Below are 25,255 nucleotides of genomic sequence, written 5' to 3'. Positions count from 1 at the left end.
TCTCTCTCTGTCTGTCTTTCTCTCTTTCCATCTTTCTCCATCTTTCTCTCTCTCTCTCTCTGTCCGTCTTTCTCTCTCTAGCTTTCTCTGTCCCTCTCTCTCTCTGATCATCTTTCTCTCTCTCTCCCTCTGTCCATCTTTCTCTCTCTTCCTCTGTCCATCTTTCTCTCTCTTCCTCTGTCCATCTTTCTCTCTCTCTCCCTCTGTCCATCTTTCTCTCTCTCTCTGTCCATCTTTCTCTCTCTCTTTCTCTCTGTCCATCTTTCTCTCTCTCTCTCTCTCTGTCCGTCTCTCTCTCTCTGTCCATCTTTCTCTCTCTCTCTCCGTCTTTCACTCTCCGTCTTTCTCTCTCTCTGTGTCCATCTTTCTCTCTCTCTCTCTCTGTCCGTCTTTCTCTCTCTGTCCATCTTTCTCTCTCTCTCTTTCTCTGTCCAGCTTTCTCTCTCTTTCTCTGTCCAGCTTTCTCTCTCTCTCTCTGTCCGTCTTTCTCTCTCTCTCTGTGTCCGTCTCTCTCTCTCTGTCCATCTTTCTCTCTCTCTCTCTCTCTCTCTCTCTCTGTCCATCTTTCTCTCTCTCTCTCTCTCTCTCTCTCTCTGTCCATCTTTCTCTCTCTCTCTCTCTCTCTCTCTCTCTCTCTGTCCATCTTTCTCTCTCTCTCTCTCTCTCTCTGTCCGTCTCTCTCTCTCTCTGTCCGTCTCTCTCTCTCTCTCTCTGTCCGTCTCTCTCTCTCTCTCTCTCTGTCCGTCTCTCTCTCTCTCTCTCTCTGTCCGTCTTTCTCTCTCTCTTTCTCTCTCTGTCTGTCTTTCTCTCTCTTTCTCTCTCCGTCTTTCTCTCTCTCTCTGTCCATCTTTCTCTCTCTCTCTCTCTCTGTCCATCTTTCTCTCTCTCTCTGTCCGTCTTTCTCTCTCTCTCTCTGTCCGTCTCTTTCTCTCTCTCCGCCTTTCTCTCTCTCTCCTTCTCTCTCTGTCCATCTTTCTCTCTCTTTCTCTGTCCATCTTTCTCTGTCCATCTTTCTCTCTCTTTCTCTGTCCATCTTTCTCTCTCTCTTTCTCTGTCCAGCTTTCTCTCTCTCTTTCTCTGTCCAGCTTTCTCTCTCTCTTTCTCTGTCCAGCTTTCTCTTTCTCTGTCCGTTTTTCTTTCTCTCTCTCTGTCCATCTTTCTCTCTCTCTCTGTCCATCTTTCTCTCTCTCTCTGTCCATCTTTCTCTCTCTCTCTCTCTCTGTGTCCGTCTCTCTCTCTCTGTCCATATTTCTCTCTCTCTCTCTCTCTCTCTGTCCATCTTTCTCTCTCTCTCTGTCCATCTCTCTCTCTCTCTCTCTGTCCATCTTTCTCTCTCTCTTTCTGTCCATCTTTCTCTCTCTTTCTCTTTCCATCTTTCTCTATTTTTCTCTCTCTCTCTGTCCATCTCTCTCTTTCTGTCTTTCTCTCTGTTGAGCTTTCCCTCGGTCTATTTCTTTGTCTCTCTATTTCTCTCTCTTTTTCTCCCTCTCTCTCTCTCTCTCTGTCTATGTCTGTCTGTCAGTGAGAGAGAGACAATATCTCTGTCTTTCTCTCTCTGTCGATCTCTCACACTCACTCCAATTTAAGGGCTTTATTAGCATGGGAACTATATGTTAACATTGCCATAGCAAGTGAAGTAGATAATACACAAAAATGAACAATATAACCTCTCTGTCTCTCATTTTCGCTGTCTATCTTGCTCTCACTGTCTATCTCTCTTTGTCTGTCTAACTCTCTGTCTCTGTGTTTTAAGAGCACATGTTATTGCAGTTTTTCAGAGTTGGAACAGATGTCGGGTATTGTAAATACAGGTGCAAAGAGTGTTCCGGAAGCCCCTCGGAGTAATGAAAATGTTCCTGTTTTTCGATGGTGTAATGCCAAAAGTATTTCACAATTCATTTGAGGACAATGTCGCTTGAGACACACACAGCTCTGCCGACAAGTGCCTGGGGATGGGGGAGTGGTGTTAAGTAGGCTACTTCTGGAGGGTGTTTTCCTGTCTAAAGGAAGTGTGGAACGTGTTGTAGAAGTGCAGATGGACACTTACATCTCTAGTTACATAAATGACTTACTGTTGTTGTTATCCTATCAAGACAAATATGGTCTATAAGACGCCCTTGAGGTCAGCAGGGGGAACCAAACTTCACCTCTACTAGACTTCTGTCAGTTTCCTCTGCCTGTCGGAAAATGGTAGGCTTTAACTGCCCAAATTCATCCACAGTAGTCATTTTTGAATGATGTTAGTTGTATTAGAATGCACCTATGTCTTCGATATATTTACTTTGTGGTCTGTGGACTTGGCTCACATTCTATCGGAGGATAATGTTGTTTTTACTCAAGGTTTTTATTTTTATACTCAGGGCCAGGGTGAGACCAGGGCTGCTGGAGTTGACTCTTAATAAAAGGCCTTTAGTCGGGGAAAGCGTGTTTTGGGGCCAGATAATTGCAAACATCCCTTCTTCTTACCAGGCCACAGCCCTCATGTTCACCTTGTCTGCTCTTCCACCCCAAGCCAATATTAGCAATGATAAAAAGTAATTGCCGTCCCATACCTATTTTGGGCCCAGTTGCATTTTTTACAAATGCGCATTCTTGGTAGTGGAGGGGCCCCCATTCTCATTTCCCCACAGATTGCTGGTGAATTTGAAGCATTCAGCAAAGAACAAGTGGGGAAAAAAAGAGTGTCCACAAGGTTCAAATTAAACTCTGTTGTGTTGCTTATTTTTTCACTCCTAACAGGGCATCGTATGTTTTCCTAACTAAACCAAATGTGTGCTGGGGTCGAGCCTAGCCAGAGGATAGAATCCCTGAAGCGAAAAATGCTTGAGGCACATTGTTGAATTACATTTATTTAGCCTTTTGGCTATCCAGATTCCAGGTTGGGTACCTCATTAATCAGGCTCATGAATATACTTGCTTACTAGGCATTTGCTAGGGATGTGTTTGTCCTTCCTTAGGTGTATTTGTTTAGTAGGTTATTCCTCAACCACTGTAGCATGTTGTGTCCAGCGATTTGGTGAGAGAAATATCATTAGCTGGGTGAAACGTTTGTCAATTCAGGAAGATTGAGCCTTATATGTGCAGACTTTTCTATCTCATACTGTCGACAAGTTTGTGTTGAAGCACCACAGACAAAACTTTTTTCTTTTGTACTACACACTTGAACACACCTGACAGTGAACAGTAAGGTGAGAGGGTGCGAATGCTTTCGTGGTCACCCCACTGTGAAGTGAGCTTCTTTTTCAAAGGCAAATAGATGTGGCCTGATGAACCAGGGCCTAACCTCCATTACCCTTTGACCATCCCTCTATCCCTGATGTGGAGGCTGAGCAGTGGAGGAGAAGACGATGAGGGGAGTTACGGGGGAAGAGTCGGCTGGGTAGCAGATGTGGTAGCCCACATTCCCCCCTCTCCCCAGAAAATGTGCTTTCCTCCCCTCCTCTCTACCCTGTGCATGGTCCCAGGCTGAGGCAGATGTTTTTGTGCTGCTAGTCGAAGATTCCTGGAGCTTTTAACGGAGAAGAGAAGAGACGTCCATGTCATCGGGCAGGGCCAGGTCAGGCTAAGTTGATGTGATGTGGGGGGACTCAGGGGAGAGGAGACTGTACGTAGCAAGGGCCCGGGACCTGGAACACACTGACCTTGACTGGCTCCCATACCCCTTCTCTTTGTCGCTCTGTCTCTCTCCGCATTAATTGTGTATTTCTTTTTTCCTCCGTCCCTTTTTTCAGTTCTCGCATCCTGGAAAATATAAACAGGATGTAGTCTTGTCTGATCATAAGTCCTCTCTCGTCTGCCCTGGCCCCCAGTCCACCCCAGTCCCTTGCCCCAGCCTCCAGGCTGAGTTGGAGCTAGGGCCATCTTAACCGGAGCTTGGACTGGGCGGGAAGGAGGCGAAGGGTGGTGATGGGTAGAGTGCTGGAAAAAACTTTTTGGGTTCAGTGCATCAGTTGCAATCATGCCTTCAGCCACCATGTAATTTGTTCATCAAATGCCTGCTATCCTACCTGTATGTCTCGGAATCTATACAACAAATGGTTATGAGTGGAGGCTACTCTAGTCGAGTGCAGGTTTTTCTGCAATGTTATGGGGTAGGGTTCTTTAAAAGTCAGGCTGATTTACTCCTAGCAGCAGCTTTTCATTAGGCATTTTCACATTCATATTTGTAAAAACGATCTATTGCACAAAGAGTTCCACCAGTCTTATTCAGAATTTGCTTTGCCCTTGATCCTTGCACATCATTTCACTTCTCTCATATTGGCTGGACTCGTGACATGTTTATCTAGTCTAGTCTTAAACATAGACCGTTTAAGACAAATTACCCACAACCCTCAGGGAGAACCCTTTCTCCTTTGTGTTAAACACGCACTGTGAGGATCTTAGAGATTTCCTGAAATCTTAAAGAAAAGCCAATCCTGAATTCAAATCCCACAGGCATTCTCCCTGTTCTAATCCTGACCTGTCAATGACACTAATGTAGCCTAGGTGATTGTCAAGCCCTATTCTCGCTCTCTTCCTCCTTCTAGCCTGCTCCCTATCTTCGTCGCCAGGGCCAATGTGGCCTATTCATAAGCTATCATCACCCTGGCCCCTTGGAATGCTGACTGACTGTACAAGGGCCAACTCTATCTGTGGTTCATCGTTTTGTGACCCTACTCTGCAATGCCCAACACGAACTCAACATCCTGCGCTGATATTGATGCGCAGATGAATTTATTTGTACGTTTGTCCTTTTGTGTCCTTTTTTTCTACCCGGCCGGTAACGGAGTTGCCTCGAGTCAAGAGAGAGTTCATCTCAAACATAAAGCGTCAATTCAAGTTCCTCTGCAGCTTTTCTTCTTGGCTATACGCGTCCAATGTGCCCTGTTGAATTGAAAGAGTGGAGGAGAATAGCGTTCATTTAGAGATTAGGCGTTCGTCAGGGATTCGTCATCACGACATGTCGGAGCGTGTGAGGTGAAAGTTCTACCGTGTGAAAGTAAGTGTGTGTTTGGAGACGTGGAGCGGCTGCCAAGGACTTATGTGGGAAACTGTCCGTCACTGAAAGGCTTGTCGTTGGGAAAAGGAGGAAAGGGAAGCTTAGCCTATTGTTGACATAGAGAAAGGTGGCCATGCTGAACAACAGTCTTGATGTTCCCCTCAGGCCATAACTATCAATGTTTCAAACATGACTTACTGCAGCTAGGGCATCTTTCCTCCGAGTAACTACACATCATCACAACATCTTAGACTTGCAAAATGTCCATCTCTAACAAAATCATGTTCTTTATCAGAATTGTCTCTTATTACTCACCATGCACTATTCTCTTTATACCACCCCAAACCTAGAGATTTGGAAACCTTGGTGCATCAACAAATATGTTGATATCATTCTGGTCTTTTTACAGGGCTGAATGCATTGAGGAGTGCTCTCGGGCAGTGGCTCCCAGCCATCGGACCTACAATTAATGGGGACAGGGACGGTCACTTTCCAGGACCTTCAGTGGGCCATGTCGGAGGTCAAACCAGGTGCCGTGAGGCAGGTCGCCATCGATGTCCCCAAGGTATGTCTGGGTTATGGCCCTTTGGTTTCCTTTTTAGTTTAGAAACCCATTTAGTCTTTTGAGGGTCGGCATTTAAATGTCCTTTTAACCGCCGTTCGAATTACAGAGTGACACAAATATGGAACAACAACTCTGCTGATGTCACCGGCACAACGGAAAGTGTCTTCTAGTCTCATGTTCAGAAACGTCAACAAACTTCCTCAGGGATCGAAAGAAATCATTTTTTAACCTTTATTTAACGGGGCAAGTCAGTTAAGAACAAATTCTTATTATCAATGACGTCCTAGGATCAGTGGGTTAACTGCCTTGTTCAGGGGCAGAACGATAGATTTGTACCTTGTCAGCTCAGGGATTGGATCTCGCAACCTTTCGGTTACTAGTCCAACGCTCTAACCACTAGGATACCCTGCCACCCCGCACCATCTCTCAGCAGCGAACATTGGTTAATTACTCATTGGACTACCAGTCAATGTATTATACCAATAGTACAGTGAGGCATTAAGTAATTTGTGCATTAGACAAGATGCTTTCAGATCCCCAATGACTTTTGTTGACGTGCGGGGTTTAAACCGAGGAAGCGTCGGATGGAAATGACCCGCAGGCCATACTGCTGCCCTCCCTGAAACGGAGATGAATCACACACTCGGGGGAGGTGGGGGGACAGCCATCCATGATGTTTTGGACTTTGCATGTGCAAGACATAACGGACAGGAAGAGGCTATCATCATCTCCAGTACTAATTGAAAGCAGATCGGGTCGATGTCGGTTCCTGCCAGAGAGTGAGAGAGAAAAAAAGGCCCTTCTCCTCCTTCCTCCTAATGCTCCTCTGCACTGAGCTCACCCCGAGACGTTCAGTTCTTGTGGCCAGTTCCTGGAAACAAAATAGGGACTTTAGTTTTTTCCTTCCCCCAGTGCACTGCAGCTGAAGGGTCTGCCACAGAGCTTGGACTTGATTATATCCACATGAGTGCAAACATTTGTTTCTAATCCATTTATATAAGAAACTTCCAGTGGATCCCGGGTGAGGCGAAAGCAAGAGCAGAGCACGCCTCTCTCTCAGGCCGACCGGACCTTTTAATATTTTGATCTGGTCGAGAGAGACGTTCCGTTCTTCTTCCTCATCTTTCTCTCCTCCAAGTTCTTGTCGGGAGAAGTACCCACCGCAACTCCTCCTCCCACCCTCCTCCTCTCCCACCCTCCTCCTCTCCCACCCTCCTCTCTCCCACCTCCCCAGCAACCCCATCAAAGCCCAGACCCTGAGAAGCTCCTTGTAAACTTCAGACAACAACAGTAAAAGATAATAACTGGGTCTCGGAGAGAGAAAAAGAGGCAGGGGGAATGAAATCAACACAGCAAGGTGTGACTCAAACGGCGCCCTCTAATTCCACATCCGCCATATTCGTGACAAAAGCACCTTGGAATTAATGGTGCCTTTTTGTTACGCCAGAGCTATGTTCTTTTGTCTGCAGAAAACCTGAACAGAAACAAAACAAAATAGGGCGGAGGGGGAGAAAAGATGTATAAATCTTTACTGTGCACATCTGCTGCTAGCCTGGCACCTGAAGCTGCCTGATTTGATTTACACCCCATAGACTCTGGCAGGAGGAGGCTGTCTCTCTCGCTCTCTCTCCTTCAATGCTCTCGCCCATGCTCTCTCTTCCCATCTCCCTCTCACCATCTTTATCATCTCTCTCTCCTCTCTCTCCCCATAAATTGTTCAGCATGTGGTATTTACAGTATGTGGCCGGATGCCAGGTTTCCATTAGGTGCTCCGTTCCCGGGAGACGGCGCCGGTTGCCTGGGATGTGTTACCACAGAGGAAGGGAGGAACGGAGGGTGGGGGGGGTTGACAGAGGAAAAGTAATGCTGATGAAGGGGGGGGGACTTATTGCTCTGGCCAACCCCTGCTTTCCTTATCTGTTTCATCTCCTGTAGTCGTACGCCTCGGCCCGTCATCTGTCAACGGGGACAGCTGCTGGCTCTGTTCAATGTCTGCTGGTTCACCCTCAGCCCAGATCGGGCCCAATACTTTTCCCGACGTATACTACATTTTCATTTTCTTGTACTGTATGCCTATTGTTCCAAATAATTTCACAGAGCAAAAATACAAACAGTATTTCAGTGATTTATTTGATTGGCTAATTGATTTATTACAGCTGTAGAGAGAAATCAACACTGGGCAAACTGCACCCACAACTTCCTTGCCCCACGGTAAGGATGTTATTTTTGAATTGAAAAACGTTGATCATGGAAAAGGTGTTAGTTTTCTTGAATCGGTTTCTAAAGAAGCTTTCATAACACTGAGTACTCCTCTGTGGACCCCAGGCTGCTTCATGATCACCAAAGTTCTGGCCAACGAGAACGGACACAACTTCCTTGCCTTTATTAAGGTGATGATCATTCAACGTTTGATTGTTGCCTGTTATCTCCACCAGGTGGCCAATGTACAGGCAGGGAAGAGTCCTTTTTAGTATTTTCTACACCTACAGGGTTCCCTAAATCCCACCCCTATAGTGCATACTTTTGTAATGCATCAGTTTTGCAGTTGCATTGTGTGCATTGCCTTCAAGCACAGTTCCTTTTGTTATGGCTGACATAGCATGGACCTTTGACGTTTTCACAACTAGGGATATTCTACAACTATAGATAGTAAAACTAGTACGGCTTCTTTCCTTTTTCCAAAACATACTGTACTTCAGCCCAGTTAAAAAACAGGGATATGCCCCTGATTATCTCAAGGACCTCAGAATCTTTGGCTTCCTTGGAGGCAGACCTACAGGCCTTCTCACTTGACCCCTCCGACCCCATGTTTGTCCTTTTCATTCATCACCCCATCCCGTCTTCTCCCTTCTCTCCCTCCACCCCAATTCACAACTATCCCCTACACCGTCCTCATCCCCCCCCTCGTCCTGCTCTGTCCAGGCCCCTTGATGGAGATTGATTGATCACTTCACTGATTGTTAATTGCCGATTATTTTGGAAGTTGTTACCGGGTAAGATTGGGCAGAAACTGTCAGCCAGCCTGATTAAATTGGGTCAGTGGTAAAAGATAGTGGATAGGCTGTAATATAACAAAGAAAGACTTACCTTTTAAAGAGTGCTTACAGTGTAAAATTCTCTTAAAAGGTTTTTCTCATAGATGCTATTTGTGAATAACGTCCAACCCAAATTTTTCGCATTATGTTACACTTGATAGTTAAGCAAAATAATGTAGTAAGAAGTGGGCTAATACTTTTTCAATGACAAAATCATATTCTTTTTCCCCAGTGTGTTGGCTTTGCCTCCGACACATTACCGTTGCTTCACTATACTTTTAGACGCATACTACTTGCGTTGTGTACAGTAAAACCCGAACACTCTATCAAAATATTTTCACACGCCAATATGACTGTTACTCTAACCAAGTAGAAATGTACCTACATAGAATATAACCCTCCCAGTGAGTAGCTGGTTACAGAAATCAACAGATTTCACAAAAGGTGTCGTCTCCCTGCCAGCCCAGAGGTGTTGAAGAGGGGGGATTGCAGGGGAGGATGTGCGTCCTGACGGGCTGAGTGGTTGTTTATCCGCCTCGGAGGGAGGGAGAGTGCAGAGTGGCCCCATCAACCTTACTTACCCTACCTCCTTTGTCCTCTCTGCCTTCCTTCTTAATGATCATTTTTCCCTCTCTTCCCCTCTTCCTATTAAATAACTATCCCTTTCATCTCTGAGAGATTTCTTGGCGGGTTGTCAAAAAGTTCTCAGTGGTTTGTTCATTGAGGTGTGTTCCTGTCCGATATTAAATAGTGGTCTAGTTAGCTTGTGGTTAGCTAGCTAGGTTAAATGTTATTGAGCGTGTATTACTAGTGTTATAATGATGTGAATGAATAGTTATAGCCTACTGTATAACTAGGGTCCTCGTACGGAAATCTCCTGGTCCTGTAATGAATCACTGGACAGGAGAACCAACTTCCCTCTCGGTCTTTCAGGGTCCCAGAGTCACTGAGTAAATATGTAGTGGAGTCTGAGAGGGCTGTCAGAGAGGTGAGTACCAGGCCAACTTTCATTGTCTATCATATACCCATTACACTAGGAACATAAGTACTACTTCTGCTTAGAGGAAATTGCTTTAATATGCTACACTCTAATGTATATGCAATTACTGTATATTAATACCTTGCATATGTCGATACCAGGTCAGAGCTGTCACCCCCTCCATTGTGTTCTTTGATGAGGTTGTCGCTCTTACTGGAGATCGAGGAAGGTAGATATTTTGTCTCAGAAATGAAGTTCCAAACTTTTTCTACCTGATAAACTTAATACTGCAGACTTGATGACCACGACACGGCAACTGCTTGCAAGCACACATCTTATTCTGAAAACTGGAAGCACGTATCAAGCCTCAATGAATGGGAAAGATAGGCACCATTTTTAATCATCAGCCTAGTTCAATACGCTGAATGGCATGTATTATCCCCAATTACTTGTTGAATGACTGAACGTCTACATTACCACCATAATGACATTATCAGTGTAATTACTGTACAGTGTAAAGCCGGCTGTAGAGTTCCCATGGAGTCAGTCCACTAGTGCTTTGCTATCAACGCACATACACTGACACACAGACGAGCCAGTCTGTCCGGAGGCGCTTCAATGGGATGACACTGGGAACATCTGTGGCTTCAGGAAGAAGACACAACGGCCAGAGAGAGGACACAGGCCGCGACAAACAAGCGCTTCATTGTGTACGCCACAGCAGATGGGGGAAGCCAAATATGAGACGTACTTCCTGGTAAACCCCCATGAAAGTCAATGGTGAAGGAACAGATAAAAGACCCCTCCAGATATGGTACAAACGTGGCGTTCCCTCAAGCCTAATTGGCCAGGGCCTGGGATGGGTCACAGTGTCCTTTCTTAACTAAACCATTTTGCCATTAGTGCATGTAGGGTGACATTTTGTATCTGTTTACTAGGACTGGGAATTGCCAGGGACCTCACGATGCGAGATTATCACGATACTTAGGTGCCGATATGTATTGTGTTTCTCACGATTCTATATGTATTGCGATTTGAGACCGCGATTTTATTCTGAGTTGATGTTCCAAACATATTGCTTACTGTATGTCTGCTGCAGACAGACGAGACAGCATGAGAGGCTACATATCAGAGTTGGGGGTCAACTTAAGTCAACTCAGGAATGGACTGGATATAGTGTTCGACCTGACAAAATGCCCCACTTCCAGTGGCGATTTTCTCATCTGAATTCCATGGATATCACTGAATTGACTGGATTTGAAGAAGTTATTTGGCCACGACTCTGCAGTTGCCTTTCAAAAGGACTTGATGCAGGGGAGTCAGTCAGTTCACTGCAGCAGAGCTCATATCTCCAGGCCACTGGCCATTTAAAAAATGCACTTAGCAGTGATCTATAAAGGTTATTTATTGGTCTTAACTTCCCGCATTTAATCAATGAAGTGGCTTCATTGCTCATGAGCTGGAATTTAACTGTTGACACGGCCTGGGCTAGAGATGGAAGAGTGATATTTTGTGTTTTCTTTTCTTGACGTGAAGCACCAGTAAATCTTCAAGCCTACCTGCCATAACTGCCCAAATCTGTTGGATTGAGTTATTTGATAGTGAGAGAGAAAGACAGAGAGCGAGACAGTAGAGAGTCTGAAACGGAGAGACAGACAGATTAATGGGATGACGGAGGCATTGGGTCCAGAGAGAAAGACAGAGAGCGAGACAGTAGAGAGTCTGAGACGGAGAGACAGACAGATTAATGGGATGACGGAGGCATTGGGTCAAGAGAGAAAGACAGAGAGCGAGACAGTAGAGAGTCTGAGACGGAGAGACAGACAGATTAATGGGATGACGGAGGCATTGGGTCCAGAGAGAAAGACAGAGAGCGAGACAGTAGAGAGTCTGAGACGGAGAGACAGACAGATTAATGGGATGACGGAGGCATTGGGTCCAGAGAGAAAGACAGAGAGCGAGACAGTAGAGAGTCTGAGACGGAGAGACAGACAGATTAATGGGATGACGGAGGCATTGGGTCCAGAGAGAAAGACAGAGAGCGAGACAGTAGAGAGTCTGAGACGGAGAGACAGACAGATTAATGGGATGACGGAGGCATTGGGTCCAGAGAGAAAGCACGAGAGTGAGAGAATGAAAGATCGAGAGGGCAATAGAAAGAAACCAAGCCTTGGATGAGAGGCAGAAGCAGCCATGGCAGATTTCTCCCTTTGTCATGAGGCATTTCCCCTATTCCTCCCAGGACCATAACTCACTGACAGGCCTCTTTTGTGTTCCTCTGTGGTAATGACGTGTGGCACTTACGCTGGCTCTGTGAACAGAGACAGTAAGAGTGTGTGTGTTTTTGGTTTTACTGTCCTTGTGGGGTCCAGAAGTCCTTACAAGGACAATTCTGGCAAGTGGGGACATTTCACTGGTCCCCACAAGGAAAAGGGCTTAGGGTTAGGGGTTTAGGGTTAGATTAGATAAGAGCGTCTGCTAAATGACTTAAATGTTAAATGTTAATTAGATTTAGGTTAGGATTAAGTAACAGGATTTTGAATGGGAATCAATTGTTTGGTCCTCACAAGTATAAACCAAATGTGTGTGTCTGACAGTGATGGGGAGCATGAGAGGGAGGGAAAGACACTGCGCTGTGCTACGGAAAATAAACCCCTTACTATTTCTGAATTCAGGGTGCTGGGATCTGACAACTTGAACAGATACATTTTTGGTTAAAACACACATCTCTCCGCCCCCCCCATCCCCCCTCATTCTGTACTCTCTCCCCTTCCTCTTGCCTTCTCCTCTTTGCTCTCTGTTAGTTGGGGTCTGCTGGTGTTGGGGACCGGGTCCTGGCCCATCTCCTGACAGAAAGCTGGGGGACGTCGCCATCCTGGCCACATCCAACGGGACTGATATGAGAGATAAGATAGAACGCGCAGAGAGTTCCTGCTCTCCCTTTCTCTCTCCATCTTTCTGCTTCCCATCCTTCTCTTCCTTATCCTCCCTCTATCTCCAAAAGAAACTTCCTGAGTGCTGATCAAAGACAGAGCCTGGGCCTGGGCGGGCCTTGGCAAAACACACCCAGGAAGAAATGGCCTGGCGCTTTAATTTAAGGGTTTTCATTCTCTGTATCCTTCCTTTTAATTTTCTCTCTGTATCCTTCCCTCTTTTCATTCTCTCTTTGTATCCTTCCCTCTTAATTCTCTGTGTCCTTCCCTCTTAATTCTCTGTATCCTTCCCTCTTTTCATTCTGTCTGTATCCTTCCCTCTTTTCATTCTGTCTGTATCCTTCCCTCTTAATTCTGTGTCCTTCCCTCATCTCCCTCTTTTCTGTCTTTCTCTCTCCCCATCATGTCCTAACTCTATGTGAACATACTCTGCTTTCTGAAACAATATTATGTCTGCTCTTATCGTAACGTGGAGTGATTAGGAGGGGGAAAACTTAAAACTGCTGTTATAGTAGACATTTTGACTCCTCCAATATCTGACAGGTGGCTACAGAGCTCCCATGGTGGGAAAGACCCTCACAGTGCTCCCTTATGGACAGTTGAACAGCTGGAGGTCCCCTCCAGGGCCACTGTTGGAGAATTGACACTTCCCTGGCCTTCCTAGCAACTGAAGACCATTTCCTTCCTTCCTCCTCCCCTGCTACTGCCTGGCCTGCCACTCCAAGCTCTGTTAGCAGTGGGGGGCCGAGCCCCTGGGGTTGGTGGGGGGGCATGAGAAACCCCAGGCATCTCCAGCAGCCTCACCAAGCTAACCCTGCTGCTGCTGTTAGGAAGCAGTGGTCCTAGGCAGCTGAGAAATCAGAGTGGGGTGGCGCTATTTGAATGTGAATCACATTAGCCGTGATGGGAAATACAAGCCGCCAAATGTAGTTGCAATTTTTAGGGACCCCCCTCCCTTGGGCTGGCACCCCGCTTCCACTCCCGAACCACCCACTGTTGCACCCCTCCACCACTACCCACAAACTGTCAACACACAGGAGAAGGCGGCCCTTTCCATGAGAATGGCATGATAATGATGAGACAAATGAAGATTAATGGGATGTTTGGGTGTCAATGAGGCACATTGTCGGCAGACTGATGGAGTACAGGGACTTCTGGGTCCTTGTTTGTTTGATGGACATAGTGGTAGAGGGAAGGAGAAAGGGAGGGAGGGAATGACATGGAGAGACGGGGAGTCTGCGTGTACTTATGGCATAGTTTGGGTGGGTCTGCTGTTGGTCTCTCAGCCACTAGCTGAGTCAAGTGTCTACTTCCTACTTATCTACCTCTTTTAGCCAGCTTTTAGAACGGGCTCTGCTGTGCAAAGGAAGCGCTCCATTTGGTCTATGTGGCATTTGTTAGGATATTAATTCAATTACTGCAAATCTCTTGTGATAACATGGAATTATTGACATCAACGCTTGATTTTTATTTTCACCAATAAAATGCATGAAGTTTTTCCCTCAAATAATGCATACAGCTTAGACTATTTACACAAACTGTTTGTATTAAACTACTGTTACTTTCATACTGGAATTTAATCAGACAAGTTACTTCATTCATTCCCCTTTGTCTGGTTCTTTTTTCTCCCAAAATGTCCACAGTTCAACAGGCCTTTGTATTGCACCAATCATCCTGTCCCACCTTTGACCCATTTTGAGTCTCCTGTGATGATTGATTAGTGGCACCAGGATATTTACCCAGCCTGATTTGGGGAAGACCCCATAGCCTTGTCTCACACACAGACACACAAACACACCTCATGTTTCACCTCAACATTGTGAAGAAAGTCACTTCATTAAGATTTCAGGCACCCACCCTAATTGAAGTTGTATGCAAAATGTTTACACAGCATATCCATAGGCCACTTGTTCATTTTTTAAATTTTGATTGATTTAACCTTTAATTAACTAGGCAAGTCAGTTAAGAACAAATTCTTATTTACAATGACGGCCTACCCCGGCTAAATTGTGTGCCGCCCTATGGGACTCCCAATCACGGCCGGATGTGATGCAGCCTGGATTCGAACCAGGGACTGTAGGGATGCCTCTTGCACTGAGATGCAGTGCCTTAGACCGCTGCGGCACTCTGGAGCATTGAGGAAGGATAATGTTGGTTTGTTATTCTACTGAATAGCCTGTTTGTTTACCCTAATATGTGTTGAGCTCCCTCCGTTCTGTCAGGAGAAAGTTACAGTAAATGTGATTACTGCCAGATGGAGTTTTTTTGGAACCAGAAGTTACAAAATGGGCTCTTATCAGATCTGTGGAAAACAGATGTGTGGTGTGGCATGCACTTTTAAAAAAAAAAGAAGAGAAAAAAAAGAATCCAGTCCCAAATCTCTAAATTTGGCTTGTGTAGTTTCTCTTCTGGACAGGAGATGGCGCCACATCGGATACTGTTCTGCCGTAAACAGTTGTGTGGGTATTACCCTTGTAGACTTTTGCTTTACATACTTTATTCTAAACATGTTAATGTTTTGCTGGCTCCATTGGCTATTAGGTTGTTCTACACAATGAAATTTAGCATTCTATGATGGCAAGAGTGTAGGCTAAGTGTGCACAAATAGAGGCACACATACAGGAGATGTCAAAGTTATTCTAGAGGTTGGAACCCTAGCACCTACTGCCATTTAGTTATTTTACACAGGCTACATGTCACCATTGGTAATTGGTATGCCTCCATTGCGTATCTTGACCAAATCAATGGTCCTTTTCAGCGTTTTAATCATCAGCCTAATAATTTCACCTTCCCAAAGAGCCGTTTTAAACCTCCAAAATTTACCAAAATACCTCCCCCAGTAATTTCTTAATTTCCAAACATGATTGGAAAGTTACAGAATCTGACCCCCCCTGACCTGTTCTTCTCAGAACCATAGTGTGGAAAAAAGAGAGGAAAAGGGTTTCTAACTTATTGCATACCTCCTAGTACCTTTAAGGGGGAAGGAAAACACATCCAAGTAAAAGCAAAGGTTTAACTAAGTTTAAAAGCTGTAGGCTGTATATGCAAACAAACATAGGTCACTGAACATCTGTCAGTATCTTTCAAGCCAACGGTTAACGTTGGACATTTCTAATTGTAATGAAAGTGTAATTGTCCTAGACTATAATTTGTGGGCCAGTTTGTAAATATCTGAATACCAGTCTACTGTAGCCTTATAGCTTCAGGTTACAAAGAATTTGCCTTGACCTTTTGTAAAGTTCGGTGTAGTCTTTGGTGTATTTGTGAAATGTATTGTATCACAGCGTTGCCTGATGATGTCAATGTTGTTTTGCCAAGTAGACCTGACCATAGCCAATCACCATTCATCTAGATGGCATTCCCAGGCATCCATTATAGACTTAGCTTTTCAAGTCTGGTGACAGCAGTGCATTTAGTCTGTTTTAAAAGGTGTCTTCAACTCTCCATTGACCTTTAGCCAGACGTAAACATTGTCATGTTTTATAAATCTCCTTTGGCTCTTCACCCCAGCATGGGGAACTATCAACTATCCACCTAGCAGACGCTGGTCATGGGTGACTCTCACAGTTTGAATGACACACACCTCCTGTGTTCCCACTCATCCAACAGAAGGCTACTTGGGCCCAACCTTGACCTGGCAGGAAATTAATCTTCGCTAAAAGAGTGTGGTAATAAGCCCACCAGTCAAAACAGGTCATATTTGTTGTGCTGGTTATCATATCCCAGCTTTTCTCTCTGTTTCTCTTTTTTATTATCTGTCTTGTTCTATATCTCTCTCTATCTCTTTGGGCTGTTTTTGAAGGATTAGAGTTCATTCACTGTTTTCCTGACTCTACACTTCTCAACAGGGTGGTGGTGCACAGCACAGGATGTCTCTCGGAAAGCTTGGCTGGCAGTGTTATCTCAAGGTATTAGTATCTCTGTTTACTGGTAAATGATACAGCAGTTTACCCCAGTTTTCACTCCTTCGCCTCGTTTCGCCCGTCGAAATCAGTTACGTAAAAAGACACTAAGCTCTAAGTATTCGTGCATTCATGCAGTATGCGTCTGAAGTAGTTTTGTACAGTTGTACTCCGAGAAACCAAGATGATTTGGCTTTGTGGATTAGAAAAACCACAGTGGCAAACGAAAACAAATGGTGGATTTAATTCCCAAGACTTTGTGTGTGTTTGTGTGCCCAGGTAATGGGATACCAGCAGGGGATGGATGAGCTCTGGGAGGGGTGTGTGTGTGTGTGTGTGTTCGAGGGTGGGGGCAGGGGGTTAGGATCCCCAGACAGGTATCAAACTTCAAGGGCTGTATTAGTGTCAAATAACACGAGTGCCCCCCCCCCCCGCCCCAATTGATCAGGATATCAAAACCTCTGATCACACCATGCACACAAATATACTGGTTTTAAATAAATACTTAAGATGACAGTTTATTTTTGAAATGTCATATTTTTGTTTCTTTTCAAACAGTGGCTTTGTATTATCACCCCCACAAGTATAGTATAGTTTATGCATTTATTAAAGCAATGTTAAATTTAAATCTCCCTACCATCATATCTAAGCCAATATGACACCAATGTCGATGAAAATTAGCAAATCAACTTGATTGAAGGTACACAACACACTCCCCGCCTCTCGTTATGAATCGTCTGGCCGTTACCGAGAACCACTTATTGGATTAGCATTAGGAAAATAAAAATAATTATTGCCCCGACCTAGCTCAATATCTAGGCGTCAGATAAGAACGAGGCTACAGGTCCATGAAGTCATTATTAGACTTTGCACATTTCGGACTGAATATGTTTGTAGGGGCAACCGTTTTGATTACATTTATAATTTCTGTCCGTTAAGAATTAACGATGTGCTTCCTTTTTGTAGAATTTCTGACAATGCTAACATCTTTTCAGACAAATCTCAGCGTTCTAACAGGTAGCAGACCAAAGCACCAGTCGGATGCTAACGCAAGTCGGAGAGGCAAGTTCCAAACAAACGAAGCTAGCTAAGGATGGTTTTTCTCATGGCTGAAGTCATCTGTGTATACTTGGCCTTGACACTTGCGTGTAATCAGAGCACAAACAAACAAGCACAAATAAAATTGCAAACGTCCTTGACTGCTATTGCCAATTAGTTAGCCAACTAACGTAAGGCAGTCATGTTAGCTAGCTAGCTACAAGGCTGTAAAATTAACTGTATGGACAGATCACAATGCACCCGCACAACTCAATGTTGACAATATCTCCCACATTCTTCCACAAAGCACAGCTATCTAGCTAAGAAAAGTTCATAGTCAACACCAATCTTTGGGAAACTGCCAGGCTGCCAATGTAACATGGTACTAAACTAACATATGGAATTGTTTTAAGATGGCCATACCATGGATCATTTAGTTATTTGATTTACAATTTTAGGACCCCTTTAGAAAATGTTTTGGTAAAATATAGAGTTTGGCCTCTACTATTAGAGCCCATAGTAATGCATTGTAATTACACATTCATAAATAACATATCTAAGACATCTAAGAAAGGTCTCAACTAAGACAAAAAATAATTCAGAATTTACAGTATAGGTATGACAGTAGAGGTCTATCAGACCTTTTTTTGATGTGCTCAAAGATCCATTATTAGCATGTTTTAATTACTCTTATACGAATGGTAGACTTTAAGGTACTCAACAAGAAGGTCTGATTTCATTACTACTAAAACACGACCCAAGTGGTAAGTATATAGATCCAGTCCATGTAAATAAAAAAATGGAGGCCTCTAACATAGCACATAGAATAAAAGAGGTTTTACCAGATACTGGTCATCCTGATCAGACAGGTTTTATACATGGATGATATATTGGAGATAACATACAACAATTACTTGAAACAATTGAACATTATGAAACATCAAAGATACCAGGCCTGGTCTTCATAGCAGATTTTGAAAAGGCGTTTGATAAAGTACGGCTACAATTTATATTTAAATGCCTGGATTACTGTAATTTTGGTGAATCTCTTATACAATGGGTTAAAGCAACCCTAGAGGTAAAATAGTAAATGATGGTTACTTCTCAGAAAGTATAGAGCTTTTAAGAGGGGTAAAACAAGGCTGTTCTTTGTCTCCATACAGATGAAGTCAGAAGTTTACATACACCTTAGCCAAATACATTTAGACTCAGTTTTTCACAATTCCTAAAAATTCCCTGTCTTAGATCCGTTAGGATCATCACTTAATTTTAGGAATGTGAAATGTCAGAATAATAGTAGAGTGATTTATTTCAGTTATTTCTTTCATCACATTCCCAGTGGGTCAGAAGTTTACATACACCCAATTAGTATTTGGCAGCATTGCCTTTAAATTGTTTAACTTGGGTCAAACATTTCGGGTAGCTTTCCACAAGCTTCCCACAATAAGTTGGGTGAATTTTGGCCCATTCCTTCTGACAGAGCTGGTGTATCTGCGTCAGGTTTGTAGGCCTCCTTGCTCGCACACGCTTTTTCAGTTCTGCCCAGATATTTTCTATGGGATTGAGGTCAGGGCTTTGTGATGGCCACTCGAATACCTTGACTTTGTTGTCCTTAAGCCTTTTGCCACAACTTTGGAAGTGTGGTTGGGGTCATTTTCCATTTGGAAGACCCATTTGCGACAAAGCTTTAACTTCCTGACTGATGTCTTGAGATGTTGCTTCAATATATCCACATAATTTTTCTTCTTGGTGATGCCATCTATTTTGTGAAGTGCACCAGTCCCTCCTGCAGCAAAGCACCCCCACAACATGATGCTGCCAACCCCCGTGCTTCACGGTTGGGATGGTTGGTGTTCTTCGGCTTGCAAGGATCCCCCTTTCTCCTCCAAACATAACGATGGTCATTATGGGCTAACAGTTCTATTTTGTATCATCAGACCAGCGGACAAAAAGTACGATCTTTGTCCCCATGTGCAGTTGCAAACCATAGTCTGGCTTTTTTATGGAGGTTTTGGAGCAGTGGCTTCTTCCTTGCTGAGCAACCTTTCAGGTTATGTCGATATAGGACTCATTTTTACTGTGGATATAGATTTTTTTGTACCTGTTTCCTCCAGCATCTTCACAAGGTCCTTTGCTGCTCTTCTGGGATTGATTTGCACTTTTCGCACCAACGTACGTTCATCTCTAGGAGACAGAACACATCTCTTTCCTGAGCAGTATGACGGCTGCATGGTCCCATTATGTTTATACTTGCGTACTATTGTTTGTACAGATGAACGTGGTACCTTCAGGTGTTTGGAAATTGCTCCCAAGGATGAACCAGACTTGTGGAGGTCTACAATTTCTTTCTGAGGTCGTGACTGATTTCTTTTGATTTTCCCATGATGTCAAGCAAAGAGTCATTGCGTTTGAAGTTAGGCATTGAAATACATCCACAGGTACACCTCCAATTGACTAAAATGATGTCAATTAGCCTATCAGATGCTTCTAAAGCGATGACATAATTTTCTGGAATTTTCCAAGCTGTTTAAAGGCACAGTCAACTTAGTGTATGTAAACATCTGACCCACTGGAATTGTGATACAGTGAATTACAAGTCAAATAATCTGTCTGTAAACAATTGCTGGAGAAATTACTTGTGTCATGCACAAAGTGGGTGTCCTAATCGACTTCCCAAAACTATAGTTTGTTCCCAAGAAATGTATGGAGTGGTTGAAAAACGACTTTAAATGACTCCAACCTAGTGTATGTAAACTTCTGACTTCAACTGTATCTATTTATTATGGCCATTTGAAATGCTAGCTATTAAAATTAGATCCATCAAGAACATTAAGGGGTTAGAAAACCTAGGCATAGAATCAAGTGTCAATGTATGCTGATGACTCTAGTCTTTTCTTCAGTCCGCAATCTGGTTCCCTGCACAGTCTCATTGAAGATCTTGAGTGTACCATATTACATATTGGATCGTTAAAAAATAGTGTTTGCACTACCTTGTAGTTTATCAATAAAATGGGCGGGTGGTGAAGTAGACATACTTGGATTTCACATCTCTAAAAAAATATATACATGTACTTACTACAATTAATTTCAATAGAAAGTCTGTAACAATGGAGAGGTAAATACTTGTCTGTTTATGGAAAAAAATCACATTGATTAACTCTTTGGTCCCATCAATTTAATTACGTACTAATGGCACTGCCCACTCCAGATGACTTGTTTTTTAAATCGTATGAGAAAACAATATTTCATTTGATTTGGAATGCTAAGCCAGACAAAATTAAACCTGCCTATTTATATAATGAATTCAATATTAATTCAATATTAAAGCTTTAAACCTCTCACTAAAAGCTTCACTCATAAGTTATACTTAAACCCAAAATGTTTCTCCTGTAGATTGTTAAGAAAGGCTCATCCTTTGTTCAAAAATTGCATTTTTGCCTTAAAACAGATTACAACTTGTCATTTCTGACTAATTGAAAATGAAATGTTGTTTAAAGTATCGCCCTTTCTTAAACAAGCAATACAAACAAAGCTGGTTACAATTTCAGTTTTATCCTCCAGAAAAGATGGAACAAATATTATAACAAATGTCATGGTTAAATTCAAATATACTGATTTAATAAAAATTTTCATGGAAAACTTATTTAAATATTGTATTGTATTTGTTAACGATTTTATGAATAGAAATGGAGGAGTTATGTCACATATGCAGTTATCAAAAATATATGGGATATATTTGCGCAATCCAAATTTACAACCAACTGATTGCAACTACCACAAAAATGGAGGAGGCAAGTGGAAAAGGGAGAAGGTAGGGAACTTGTTTTCCTGACATATTTTAAAGATACAAATTGGCTAAAGGAACTGGCATAAATAGAAAAATATAACAATTTCATTTGAGGACAAAAATGTTGACAGCTGCGCCATACTGGTTGCAAAATAAATGAGAAGAGATTTTCGATGTACCAATTCCATGGCCAATGGTTTACGGGTACAAAAAACTACACTTGATTCAACACAGTTTTTCAATTTAAATGATTATATAAAATTCTTACCATCAACAGAATGCTATATATAGGGGGCATACAACAATCTCAGCTCTGTAGATTTTGCTGCAAAGATAATTTATTCTGTTATTGCCCCATGTAGCTAGTTTCTGGTCACAGGTTCAGGGATGGTTAAAAAATCTAAACATGCACTTAAAATTAACCTTGCAAATAGCAGTGTTGGGCGATTTGGAAAGCCGTAGTCTGTCAATAAATAATATAATCATACTCGTAGGAAAGGTTTTCATCCTTAGCTCACAAACTGTGGATACTATACGATTCAAAAGGTTAAAAAATTATGTAAAACATCTCAGCACAATTGAAGATATATAGCACATGGAAACCAAACGAGGGTGGTCAATGGTGATAGGTGGGATGGGCTGAGAGTGGCTGAGGGTTGGGATGGGCTGAGGGTTGGGTTGTGCTGAGAGTGGCTGAGGGGTGGGATTAAATAGCTGAGGTCTATGGTGATAGGTGGGATGGGCTGAGAGTGGCTGAGGGGTGGGATTAAATAGCTGAGGTCTATGGTGATAGGTGGGATGGGCTGAGAGTAGCTGAGGGGTGGGATGGGCTGAGGGGTGGGATTAAAGAGCTGAGGTCTATGGGGATATGTGGGATGGGCTGAGAGTAGCTGAGGGGTGGGATGGGCTGAGTGGCTGAGGGGTGGGATTAAAGAGCTGAGGTCTATGGTGATATGTGGGATGGGCTGAGAGTAGCTGAGGGGTGGGATGGGCTGAGTGGCTGAGGGGTGGGATTAAAGAGCTGAGGTCTATGGTGATATGTGGGATGGGCTGAGAGTAGCTGAGGGGTGGGATGGGCTGAGGGGTGGGATTAAAGAGCTGAGGTCTATGGTGATAGGTGGGATGGGCTGAGTACCATGTATGCAACGTGTATGTAAAATGCATGTATGTGTAGCAAAAAGCTGTAAAAAAAAAAAAAAAGATATTTGTCCTTCGAAGAAGGGAGGTGGTAGAGGGGTAATATATATTTTTTTTTATGTAAAAAAAAAAAAAAGCTTTGGATATTTTGTTGTTGACACATATCCCCTTTTTTTGGCACAAAACTACCTCCATTCGTTTGTATGGGTTACCTTGTATGGTTCGGACGCTACAGACTGAAGTTGGCACATCAGTGTTATTGACTTCATATGAGTCCCGTAACACTTGTTGGGGTTGTAGATCAAAACGGAGAACACCATTGTGTTCATGAGAGTCCCTTTCCAAAGAGTGATCATAATAGTTTGTAGGCCAAACCGTTTGGATGCGACAGATGTTTTTATGAGAAGGCCGATTTTCGGGATGTCTCATGGTCTGACCGATGTAGCTCCGCCACTTTCCACTGCAGATGTGGAGTGCTGCCACAGGCGGATGCGGTGCATTGAGACGCAGCCCACAGGCGGATGCGGTGCATTGAGACGCAGCCCACAGGCGGATGCGGTGCATTGAGACGCAGCCCACAGGCGGATGCGGTGCATTGAGACGCAGCCCACAGGCGGATGCGGTGCATTGAGACGCAGCCCACAGGCGGATGCGGTGCATTGAGACGCAGCCCACAGGCGGATGCGGTGCATTGAGACGCAGCCCACAGGCGGATGCGGTGCATTGAGACGCAGCCCACAGGCGGATGCGGTGCATTGAGACGCAGCCCACAGGCGGATGCGGTGCATTGAGACGCAGCCCACAGGCGGATGCGGTGCATTGAGACGCAGCCCACAGGCGGATGCGGTGCATTGAGACGCAGCCCACAGGCGGATGCGGTGCATTGAGACGCAGCCCACAGGCGGATGCGGTGCATTGAGACGCAGCCCACAGGCGGATGCGGTGCATTGAGACGCAGCCCACAGGCGGATGCGGTGCATTGAGACGCAGCCCACAGGCGGATGCGGTGCATTGAGACGCAGCCCACAGGCGGATGCGGTGCATTGAGACGCAGCCCACAGGCGGATGCGGTGCATTGAGACGCAGCCCACAGGCGGATGCGGTGCATTGAGACGCAGCCCACAGGCGGATGCGGTGCATTGAGACGCAGCCCACAGGCGGATGCGGTGCATTGAGACGCAGCCCACAGGCGGATGCGGTGCATTGAGACGCAGCCCACAGGCGGATGCGGTGCATTGAGACGCAGCCCACAGGCGGAAGCGGTGCATTGAGACGCAGCCCACAGGCGGATGCGGTGCATTGAGACGCAGCCCACAGGCGGATGCGGTGCATTGAGACGCAGTCCATGAAAAAAACCCTGATAACTCCATCTTCAACTCACGGATTTTGATGGGGATTTTTTTTTATTATGTTCATGCCTTGCTCTCCAAGCCACTTAATGTGACAGTCAATAATATTTGTAAAGTGTTAATGGGTAGGCTACATGTTTATTATTTGTGTATTATACAGGAGCTTGATAATTGTCTTGTTAAAATATATCATGGAGATTTGTTCTATTTTGTTTCATATTGGCTTAAAAAGCTTTCTGTTTTTTTTTGCTTTCCTCTGGAAAATCAGTTAATATTAAATAAATACTAATAACTACATAATTTCTGTTGCCATTTGTCATTATTGTGTATTTGTACTTGACTTGAATGGCTATGACATGCTGTATTATAATGTGTATAATAATGTTGCATAATCACCTTCTGGTGTAAAAACCATGGATATTAAAAACACAAAACTATGTTTTCAGTGAGAAGTAGGCATTGGTCTGAAGCTGAAAAAGAAAGGAAATTCACATGAGCCCCACAATGCCTATGCCCCCCATGCTGTACCAAGGTTTTCCAGCACCTTGTTTTGTACACTTAGTATATATCATTAGGCTGTATGTATTGTTTTTTAGATGTAGGCCTATTGTAAATGTGTATTATTGTAGGGTCATTTTTATTGCAAGAATATATACAAATAGACAACTTTAAGCTACATATTCATTTGACAAATAAACTGTCCATTGATCAGCCCAGCAATTGATAGAACAGGACCATGTTTGCGAAACAAGTGTTGATGAGCTTATGTCAATATTACACAGGTAAACTAATGATTACAGAAATCAAGAATGCAGACAGGCTCTATAGACCTCTATATATCAGTGACTGTGTCCAACACAGTGTGTTGGACACTTACTGACCAAGAAACTATTTTATGAAGTGTATTTCTAAATGAAAAGGTTGAAAGAAGTACAGGCAGGCACCACATTACTACAAGACAAAAGCATGAATGTCTTGTAAATATAACAGCAAAGCTTATTTTCATTTAAAAAAAAGCTTGGACAGGTAGTGGAATGGGATTAGTGTAGTGTGTGAAGAATCCAATACTTTAACTTGTATGCTGTATAAATCACATTACTGTGGGAGCTCCTCTAAGAGTATGGATTAGTCTGTTTGAGAAGGGTTATATCCTAAGTAACCTGCATACACATTGTTTGAAGTACAATAGACCAACATAGCTACTGTAGTAGGTCAAAGCTGTGTGCTTGAAAACCTTGGTAGAGCATGGGTGGAATAGGCCATGCTTGTGAAATTCCTTTCATTTTTCAGCTTCAGACCAATGCCTACTTCTCACTTAAAACATTTGTTTTTAATTAGACATAGTCCTGGTTGTGGCATGCTTCCTTTCAACTTGAAAGGACGTTGACAATGTGCTCCACATTGGGATTAGCAGAGCAGACGTAGATAATACAAAAGCCCAAAACGACGGTGAAACAATACACACAATCCACTTCCACCGGCTGCTCTTCTGTTTTGGTGAGCGAGAGAGAGGGAGAGAGGGCGGGTGAGAGAAAGAGCGAGAAAAGAGGCA

General features: G+C 43.7%; 1 protein-coding gene across 1 annotated transcript in view; it reads left to right on the top strand.

Moving 5' to 3' along the window:
* Window positions 1-15,693: 15,693 nt before the first annotated feature.
* Window positions 15,694-25,255, top strand: part of LOC135526462 (protein sprouty homolog 1-like) — a 105,279-nt gene continuing 95,717 nt past the window's right edge. The window contains exon 1 of the mRNA XM_064954856.1: window positions 15,694-16,398. The gene's annotated coding sequence lies outside the window, so the exon portion shown is untranslated. The remainder of the gene's footprint in view (window positions 16,399-25,255) is intronic.

The sequence above is a fragment of the Oncorhynchus masou genome, chromosome 32 (assembly GCF_036934945.1).
Source record: "Oncorhynchus masou masou isolate Uvic2021 chromosome 32, UVic_Omas_1.1, whole genome shotgun sequence".
Lineage (NCBI taxonomy): Eukaryota > Metazoa > Chordata > Actinopteri > Salmoniformes > Salmonidae > Oncorhynchus > Oncorhynchus masou.
The sequence above is the reverse complement of the archived record's forward strand: the minus strand, read 5'-3'. Positions and strand labels throughout refer to the sequence as shown.